Below are 11,033 nucleotides of genomic sequence, written 5' to 3' on the forward strand. Positions count from 1 at the left end.
CCCGCTGTACTGATGGGCGCCTCTGGACAGAGGGGCGGCTCCGGACTGAGGGGCGGCTCATGACTGGAGGGCGGCTCATGACTGGAGGGCGGTACAAACACTGACACAGGAAACAATCACCCACAAACAAACAGTGAAAACAGGCAACCTTAATATGGTTCCCAATCAGAGACAATGACAAACACCTGCCTCTGATTGAGAACCATATTAGGCCAAACAATAAACCCAACATAGAAACACATAACATAGAATGCCCACCCAGCTCAAGTCCTGACCAACTAAACAAAGACTGAACAAAGGAAATAAGGTCAGGAACGTGACAACATGACACAAGTCATTTTTCCAGCAATTGTTTACAGACAGATTAATTCACTGTATCACAATTCCAGTGTGTCAGAAGTTTACATACACTAGGTTGAATGTGCCTTTAAACAGCTTGGAAAATTCCAGAAAATGATGTCATGGCTTTAGAAGCTTCTGATAGGCTAATTGAAATCATTTGAGTCAATTGGAGATGTACCTGTGGATGTATTTCAAGGCCTACCTTCAAACTCAGTGCCTCTTCGCTTGACATCATGGGAAAATTAAAAGAAATCAGCCAAGACCTAAAGAAAATAAATTGTAGACCTCCACAAGTCTGGTTCATCATTGGGAGCAATTTCAAAACGCCTGAAGGTACCACTTTCATCTGTACAAACAATAGTATGCAAGTACAAAAACCATGGGACCGCGCAGATGTCATACCGCTCAGGAAGGAGACGTGTGCTGTCTTCTAGAGATGAACATACTTTGTTGCGAATAGTGCAAATCATTCCCAGAACAACAGCAAAGGAACTTGTGAAGATACAAAAGTACAGGTACAAAAGTATCTATATTCACAGTGAAACGAGTACTATATTGACATAACCTGAAAGGCTGCTCAGCAAGGAAGAAGCCACTGCTCCAAAACTGCCATAGAAAAGCCAGACTACGGTTTTCAATTGCAATTGCACATGGGACAAAGATCATACTTTTTGGAGAATTGTCCTCTGGTCTGATGAAACAAAAACAGAACTGTTGGCCATAATGACCATCGTTATGTTTGGAGGAAAAAGGCAGAGATTTGCAAGCCGAAGAACACCATCCCAACCGTGAAGCGCAGGGGTGGCAACATCATGTTTTAGGGGTGCTTTGCTGCAGGAGGGACTGGTGCACTTCACAAAATAGATAGCATCATGAGGGAGGAAAATTATGTGCATATATTAAAGCAACATCTCAAGACATCATGAGGGAAGTTAAAGCATGGTCGCAAATGGGTCTTCCAAATGGACAATGACCCCAAGCATACTTCCAACGTTTTGGCAAAATGGCTTAAGGACAACAAAGTCAAGGTATTGGAGTGGCCATCACAAAGCCCTGACCTCAATCCGATAGAAAATTTGTGGGCAGAACTGAAAAAGCGTGTGCGAGCAAGGAGGCCTACAAACCTGACTCAGTTACACCAGCTCTGTCAGGAGGAATGGACCAAAATTCACCCAACTTATTGTGGGAAGCTTGTGGAAGGCTACCCGAAACATTTGACCCAAGTTAAACAATTTAAAGGCATTGCTACCAAATATTAATTGAGTGTATGTAAACTTCTGACCCACTGGGAATGTGATGAAAGACAAAAAGCTGAAATAAATAATTCTCTCTAATATTATTCTGACATTTCACATTCTTAAAATAAAGTGGTGATCCTAACTGACCTAAAACAGGTAGTTTTTACTGGGATTAAATGTCAGGAATTGTGAAAAACTGAGTTTAAATGTATTAGATATGGTGAATGTAAACTTCCGACTTCACCTGTATCTCAGGAAGACTGAAACGGGTTTCCCTCAAGAATTTCCCTGTATTTAGCACCATCCATCGTTCCTTCAATTCTGAACAGTTTCCCAGTCCCTGTCATTGAAAAACATCTCCACAGCATGATGCTGCCACCACCATGCGTCACTGTGGGAATGGTGTTCTCGGGGTGATGAGAGGTGTTGGGTTTGTGCCAGACATAGTTTTCCTTCATGGCCAAAAAGCTCAATTGTATTCTCATCTGACCAGAGTATCTTCTTCCATATGTTTGCGGAGTCTCCCACATGCCTTTTGGCAAAAACCAAAAGTGTTTGCTTATTTTTTTCTTTAAGCAATGGCTTTTATCTGGCCAATCATACGTAAAGCCCAGCTCTGTGGATTGTATGGCTTAAAGTTGTCCTATGGACAGATACTCCAATCTTCACTGTGGAGCTTTGCAGCTCTTTCAGGATTATCATTGGTCTCTTTGTTGCCTCTCTGATTAATTCCCTCCTTGCCTGGTCTGTGGGTTTTGGTGGGCGGCCCTCTCTTGGCAGGTTTGTTGTGGTGCCATATTCTTTCCATTTTTTAATAATGGATTTAATAGTGCTCGTTGGGATATTCAAAGTTTCTGATATTTTTTATAAACCAACCCTGATCTGTACTTCTCCACAACTTCGTCCCTGTTTGAAGAGCTCCTTGGTCTTAATGGTGCCGCTGCGTGGTGGTGCCCCTTGCTTAGTGGTGTTGCAGACCCTGGGGCCTTTCAGAACAGGGTTATATATACTGAGATCACGACAGATCATGTGACACTTAGATTGCACACAGGTGGATTTTATTTAAGTAATTATGTGACTTCTAAAGGTAATTGGTTGCACCAGAACTGATTTAGGGGCTTCATAGCAAAGGGGGTGAATACACACGCACACACCACTTTTCCGTTTTTAATATTTTATAATTTTTTAAAACAAGTAATTTTTTCCATTTCACTTCACCAATTTGGACTATTTTGTGTATGTCCAGTACATGAAATCCAAATAAAAATCTATTTAAATTACAGGTTGTAATGCAAGAAAATAGGAAAAACGCCAAGGGGGATGAAGACACTTTTGCAAGGCACTTGTTGGTTTCGGGGTAAACTTTTAACATTGTTATAAGCATAAGCATAGTATATAAAGTAGTGGAAGAGTATATGTCTTTGTCTGAATTATACCTGTAACGACCCTTTGGGAAGAATTTAACTTGGTTAAGCTTCTCTAGTGTTCGTGAGTTATTTACTCTGAAAAATTGGAACCCGCCTCTCATGAAGTGAAGTTTCAACTAAAGGAAAACACTGAAAAAGAATGATCCTGGTTGGGCTCCCTGTGTCACACATACGAGCTGCTGTTGTTGTGACTTTGTCTGAACCACTCCGCGTGTTAGAAACACCCCAGCAGTCGCCCCATACCACATCATTTACAGCTCACAGTAAATGACCCAGCCATGTGTTTACGGGTTACCATGGAAACCGGGGTATTGACAATCAACAGCATTCCACAACCCCGCTTATCTCGACTTTGGGCCTCGAATCGACAGCCAGTCAAGTAAAAGGTGGATGGGTGTGTGTCTTGTTTTCCTGCAAACCTGTCTGTAAACTACAGAGTAACACAGTTCCCTTGTTTGTCACACCAGACAGGACGCAGTGTTGAAATCATATCAGCATATATATATATATATATATATATATATATCTATATATATATATATATATATATATATATATATATATTTTATCCCTATCACTTATCTAGAGCAAAGATTCCTGAACAATGGGCATTGGACTAAATGGTGGCTGTTATGTCCGTAAACCTGAGTTGTTTGGAGGTTGGATGAATAGGGTTTTCTCCTCTGTTGTTGCAGTCCTTTAGAAAACCGTACTTTGGCTCCTGACGGTGTCATCATGGAGTCTCAGACTTATCTACCTGGTGGATGTTCCCTTCACCTCTTGCACTAGGGGATTGATATGGCTGGCTCAGTAAGAGTTGTCCTTAGCATTAGATGTTAGATAGTCATTCTAAACATTTAAAAAATATGAGACTCCAGATTTTCTGCCCCCCTACAGTATTTTCCCAGCTAATTGTCACGCCCTGATCTGTTTCACCTGTCCCTGTGATTGTCTCCACCCCCTCCAGGTGTCGCTTATTTTCCCCAGTGTATTTATCCCTGTGTTTCCTGTCTTTCTGTGCCAGTTTGTCTTGTATGTTTAGTCAAGTCAACCAGTGTGTTTTTCCCGTATTCCTTTTCTATTCTCTTTTGCTAGTCTTCCTGGTTTTGACCACTGCCTGACTCTGGACTACTTTTCTGCCTGCCCTGACCTTGACTCACTCTGCCTGCCCTTTGGTACCTTTTGGACTCTGAACTGGTTTTGACCTTTTGCTTGTACACGATCATTCTCTTGCCTACCCCTTTTTGGATTAATAAACATTGTAAGACTCCAACCATCTGCCTCCTGTGTCTGCATCTGGGTCTCGCCTTGTGCCTTGATAGCTAATAGCGCAATAGATATTTTCAGTGCTTAATTTAAGCCGGATCCTGGCATTTCCCCGTTTTGGCCTATTTTGTTCCGGAACCTCATGGCATGAAAATGTTTCTCTTTTTGCAATGTAAAAATTGTAATAAAAACTATCAAAGTTCATTCAAGTTTCCTCTTTGTTAATTCTCCTGTCCTCCCCAAAAAACACGTCATGTGAAAAATGTGATTTTTAGCAAGGACCTGATATTCTAAGAGTTGATTCCGGTTGGGCCGGCCCAGGTTAATGGTTTGCACAACATTGGAACCTAGGCCTATGTTGGAGACCAACGCGTGGCCATGGCTGTGTGAGAAGCACACCTGTATCTCTCACAGAACTACAATGAGATTCACTTTCTATGATGTCTCTCCTTCTCTCATATCTCCAGCGTTGCACTTCATTTATTTCCTTTTAGAATCATAGCTGCGCGAAGGGTTCTGGAGGAGCTGCAGCACCCCTGATGAATTGAAATACATTTTCCAAAGTTATAGAATTACTGCTGTCTGTCATAAATAAATTAAATAATTCCGAATAGCCTACTGCACCATGAGAAGGCCTATAATTGAGCCACAGAGGATCAATAGCTTTTTTTATTATTATTGCCTAGCTGTGGATTGTGTGTAGCCCAATAACAAGGCATAGCCTACAGTCTGGAATGTGCAGCAAATCTGTCAGTGAACAGCATGCAGACAAAACAGGCCTTTCGCAGTTTTTCAAATGCAATTGCGGGAAAACACAGAGAAGAAAAGAGAAGACTCTTATCTGTCTGCTGTAGGCTACAAAAATATTTGATCAACTTCCAAATATTGTTTTACAAAGTAAAACAGAGAGATAGGCTTTTGGCATGAGTGCATCGGCCATCACCGGTGAGTGAGTGGTGCATCGTTGGGTGAGTCTGTGAAACTGGAAAGCATTTTAGTAACATAATTTCCTACTCATATTGTAGACTACAATATGTCTCCACACGCCAGGTCTAGTCGATTTATTAATGGATTCAAGATAAGGTTGTTTTTATTGATCTCAAATTGTCAGTTTGTCAGTGTAGCCTGTTATTTTGATAATAAGTGTGTTATTAAAAGTAGAATTGAATGAAATGCGTTTAGAAAAGGCCACATTTTTCCCTGGATCCGAGGCTACTCAAAATGTTCCCCATGTGTGCAACTTCTGGAAGTGCCTCTACTCTAATGCTCTATGCCACTATGCAAATGTAATGATATGCATGCAATGCTTAATTATAAAGGTACTTTTTTTCTCAAGCGTTCTGGTAGCTCAGAGCTCCCCAGGTCACATCCCGATCATGCTCACTTTTTGATCCGGCACCTCCTGATTTACAAATTAAGCACTGGATATTGTGGACCACAAGTTGTATAATTGCCATGGTAACACTTGCTCTATTATAGGACAGTCCATTTTAGAAACAATTTCAAACTCCTGCAATAAACCAACAGAGTAGCCTTCAATATGTTTTTACAATGCTCCTATTCTCTAAGGGAAAACGGGACAAGGACTCGCCCATTTACAACTTTTCCAACAACTCTAGTGTAGTAGCCCAAATACTTGTAAATGAGCATCAGTTCCATATGTTTGTGTGAACTATCAACTTGATTGAGGAGCACTCTGCAGTCGTCTTCCCTGGACCAAAGTGCTGGTCATCTGGTTGCTATTGATGCTCAATCGACCTTCTGGAGCTCCTGCAGTCTTGGCCTATAGCCTCTAGCTGTTTATACAGATGGTGAGATGGGGAGTGAGGATAAAAGCCACATACTTCCTAAACTTCTTTCATTTTGATTTCTGAAGGGTTTTTCTGAAGGGTTTGAGGGGAAGATATAGATAGGACTAGACACATTTACACAGTTTTCATTGATTTGTGTGCATGATGGTCAAACTACGTTTTATGAATAGTCCGATGTCATCATTTGAGTAAGAGTACTTTCAGTTGCTACTATACAGTAGGCTAAAATGACTCTTTCCTCTACCACCTGATTCCAGAACTAAAATTGGCTTGCCAGCGCTTATGGGCCTGGGATCTGTTGCCAACTGAAAAGGTAAGTTGCAATCCCCTTCCCTCTTAAAGTCAGCCATAGCCAGGCCCTTGAAACATCTTTCAAGGACTGTGGTGCCCAAACTCTAAACTTCTTCCTCTCCCTAAAACTCAGGAGGTTACAGTAATCCCTTCATGTGTTTTTAAGGACCAGGGTGTACTGAAGCTTCCCTGTGGCAGTTCGGAAATACCAATGGCTATTCAGGTAGAAAAAAAGCTGGAAATTCTTATTACATTGACCTTGACCTTGACCTTGTTCAGAAATACATCATGGGAGACGAAGTTGGGAAACTAACTTACTCGACAACATCTCTCCATTGCACTCTGTTCTGGAATATCTTTTCATTCTTGTTCGGGATGCCAAAACTTTTGGTGTCTGCTTCAAGCTCTCGTCTCCAGGTGTTTTATGGGTGCCCTCTCTTCCATTTCCCTGTTTGGAAAAGGGAACCTTAATTAATTAACTGTCTCATCATAGACTCCCCTTGTAGAGACCAGTGATATCTCTGGGAAGTCCCCAAGTATACCCGTGTACGTCAATTTGATGTTATAAAGACCTAGAAGAAAGCATACCGACATTTCACTCTTTGGGAATAAGATTTTAAACATAACAACGCTTACTATAATCATAGACATTAATGGACATTTCTCTTTGACTGAGCCCCTCTTTGCGAAATAGAATGAACCCCAATCTGAAAATCACAGAATGTCGAGTTGCATCCCCAAAGAGCTAAGCAAGGCAGTCTGTTTCATATTAGGTCTTTGATCGTATCTCTTTGTCTTGGAGGGAAATAAACCAGTTTTGATGTAGCATACGAGTGAGAAGTCAAGCTTCATATTTTCTAATGGTGCCTTCACGTCCCCCATAACAATGTCAGGAGCATGACTGACTGTATGTAGGGACAAGCCTGCTTTCTCCAGTTTGTTGCAACGACCTTTGGTCTACACAATGATTATATAGAACAAAGACTACCAGTACAACTGAAGGTATGTCATTTTACTTTGAATAATGGCTATAGAAATATATAGTCCCAGCCAAAAGTTTGGACACACCTATTCATTCAAGGGTTTTTCTTTATTTTTTATTTTGTTTCTACATTGTAGAATAATAGTGAAGATATCAACACTATGAAATAACACATATGGAATCATGTAGTAATCAAAAAAGTGTTAAACAAATCAAAATATATTTGAGATTTGAGATTCTTCAAAGGAGCCACCCTTTGCCTTGATGACAGCTTTGCACACTCTTGGCATTCTTTCAACCAGGTTCACCCTGAATTCTTTTCCAACAGTTTTGTAAGAGTTCCCACATATGCTGAGCACTTGTTGGCTGCTTTTCCTTCACTCTGCGGTCCAACTCATCCAAAACCGTCTCAATTGGGTTGAGGCCGGGTGATTGTGGAGGCCAGGTCATCTGATGTAGCACTCTCCTTCTTGATCAAACAGCCTTTACACACCCTGGAGGTGTGTTGGGTCATTGTCCTGTTGAAAAACTAATGATAGTCCCACGAAGCGCAAATCATATGGGATGGCATATCACTGCAGAATGCTGTTTTAGCCATGCTGGTTAAGTGTGCCTTGAATTCTAAATAAATTACTTACAGTGTCACCAGCAAAGGACCCCCACACCATCACACCTCCTTCTCCATGCTTCACGGTGGGAACCACACATATCATCCATTCACCTACTCTGCATCTCACAAAGACACGGTGGTTGGAAGCATAAATTCAATTCAAAATTGGACTCATCAGACCAAAGGACAGATTTCCACTGGTCTAATGTCCATTGCTAGTGTTTCTTGGCCCAAGCAAGTCTCTTCCTCTTATTGGTGTCCTTTAGTAGTGCTTTCTTTGCAGCAATTCGACCATGAAGGCCTGACTCACACAGTCTCCTCTGAACAGTTAATGTTGAGATGTGTCAGTTACTTGAACTCTGTGAAGCATTTATTTGGGCTGCAATTTCTGAGGCTGGTAACTCTAATGAACGTATCCTCTGCAGCAGAGGTAACTCTGGGTCTTCCTTTCCAGTGGCAGTCCTCATGAGAGCCAGTTTCATCATAACGTTTTCAAAGTTCTGGAAATGTTCCATATTGACTGACCTTCATTTCTTAAAGTAATGATGGACTGTCATTTCTCTTTACTTATTTGAGCTGTTCTTTCCATACTATCTTTCCATACTTTCCAAAAGACTGGATCTTTTAACAAATAGAGCTATCTTCAGTATACCACCCCATACCTGTCGCAACAAAACTTATTGGCTCAAACACATTAAGGAAATAAATATATTCCAGGTGACTACCTCATGAAGCTGGTTGAGAGAATGCCAAGAGTGTGCAAAGTTGTCATCAAGGCAAAAGGTGGCTACATTAAATAATCTAAAATCTCAAATATATTTTGATTTCTTTAACACTTTTTTGTTACTACATGATTCCATATGTTTTATTTAATCGTTTTAATGTCTTCACTATTATTATACAATGTAGAAAATAGTACAAATAAAGAAAACCTCTTGAATGAGTAGGTTTGTCCAAACTTTTGACTGGCACTGTAGCCCTGAGGTGAAATCAGTTTAACTAATGATGAAAGGTGTTTTTGGGGTCATCTGGGTTCACTTAGTCACAGTGACACAAGCTGAGGCAATGTGGTTTATCAGGCATAGTGTTGCTGCATGTTGTGGCATGATGGTGAGCATGCTGTTGAACTCTAACCTTGCATGTGAAGGCTATCCAATTGACTCCACACACTATATCTCTATGACATACAATATTGATGGTCCTCAGCCTGCCTTAAACATCCACTCTAATCATTATGCACCCATATCTGTGCCAAATCAACATGTATGTATTACAGAGAGAGCTGGGCTCCCTGATCCCAGGTTGTGGAGGGTTGTTAAGGTATTTTGTTATCTCTAGCTGCTCTCCTTTTGCTTGTTGATTGAGGTCGCATCTGACAATAACATCAATGAGTATACGGACTCAGTCATGGGGTTCATCAGCTCGGCCCAACGTAATTACATCCGGTCGGATTTCGGGGGATATGGATGAATACAAAAGGACAAGCTACGACGTGAGACAAGTGGCAAGGATTACAAACCATCACGGACTACAATGGGAAAACCAATTGCGCGACGAACACCGATGCTTCTTTCCCAGACGAGCAAAACACTTTCTATGCTCACTTCTTTCTATGCTCACTTTGAGGTAATCAACATCAACCCTCCTACGAGGGCTCCCGCTGATGTAGAGGAATGTGAGCTCTCAATCTCTTTTGCCAACGTGAGTAAGACTTCAAGCGTGTGAATACTCGCAAAGCAGCCGACCTAGGCGGTATCCCCAGCCGAGTCCTCAGAGCATGTTCAGACCAACTGGCTGGAATGTTCACAGACATATTCAACTTCTCCCTGTCCCAGTCTGTGATCCCCACATGCTTTAAGATGTCCATCATTTTCCCTGTACCTGAGCAAATTGAGGAAACCTTCCTATCGCCCTGTAGCACTCACTTCTGTCATCATGAAGTGATTCGACAGGCAGGTCAAGGACCACATCAGCTCCACCTTACCTGAAACCTGGACCCACTCCAATTTGCATACCCTATAGATCCACGGATGACGCAATCGCCATTGCTTTACACACTGCCTTATCCCACCTGGACAAGAGGAACACCTATGTGAGAATGCTGTTCATCGACTACAGCTCAGCGGGTCAACACCATAGTCCCCTCCAAGCTCTACAATAAGCTCAAGGCCCTGAGTATGAACACCTCCCTCTGCAACTAGATCCAGGACTTCCTGACAGGCAGCAGACCCCAGGTGGTGAGGGTAGGCAACAGCAACTCCGCGACGCTGACCGTCAGGGGTGCGTGCTCAGCCCCCTCCTGTAGGGGAGTACGCCCCTATTGTCATTAATGGGGCTGCAGTGGATAGGGTCAAAAGCTTAAATTTCCTCGGCACGCACATCACAGATGACCTGATATGCTCCAATCACACCTCCGTGGTGAAGAAGGAACAACAGCGCCTCTTCTAACTCAGGCGACCGAAGAAATTTGACATGGGCTCTCGAGTCCTCAAAAAATTGTACAGCTGCACAATTGAGAACATCTTGACTGGCTGCATCACCGCCTGGTGCGGCAACTGCACTGCCCTTAACCGGAAGACTCTACAGAGGGTGGTGCGGTCCAATATATTACTGGGTGCGAGCTCCTTTCCCTAAAGGACTTCTACTCCAGGAAGTGTCTGAGGAAGGCTGAAAGATCATCAAGGATTCCAGTCACCCAAGCCACAGACTGTTCACTCTGTTACCTTCTGGCAAGCGATATCGGATCACCGGGTCTCAGACCAACAGGCTCAGAGACAACTACTACCACCAGGCCATCAGACTGTTGAACAGCTGTCATTAAGATGTTGTAGATGTTGGCTCTAAGTGCCTTTCTTCAAAGTCTGACGTGTCCATCCCCCTACCTGTTAACAGTCATGGATTGATCACCCTCAGCGGGTCGTAAAAACCGGATGCATCTGGTTTTAAGGGGAAATGAAAATATAGCCTTCGACGCGACTTCCGCTTTGAGACGTTAACAAGTCGACCCTCCATCTTAACTCCTCCTCCACATTTACTGGATTGGTTGAACAGTGCAGAAGAGAACCT

This window comes from Salvelinus fontinalis, chromosome 19, assembly GCF_029448725.1.
Source record: "Salvelinus fontinalis isolate EN_2023a chromosome 19, ASM2944872v1, whole genome shotgun sequence".
NCBI lineage: Eukaryota > Metazoa > Chordata > Actinopteri > Salmoniformes > Salmonidae > Salvelinus > Salvelinus fontinalis.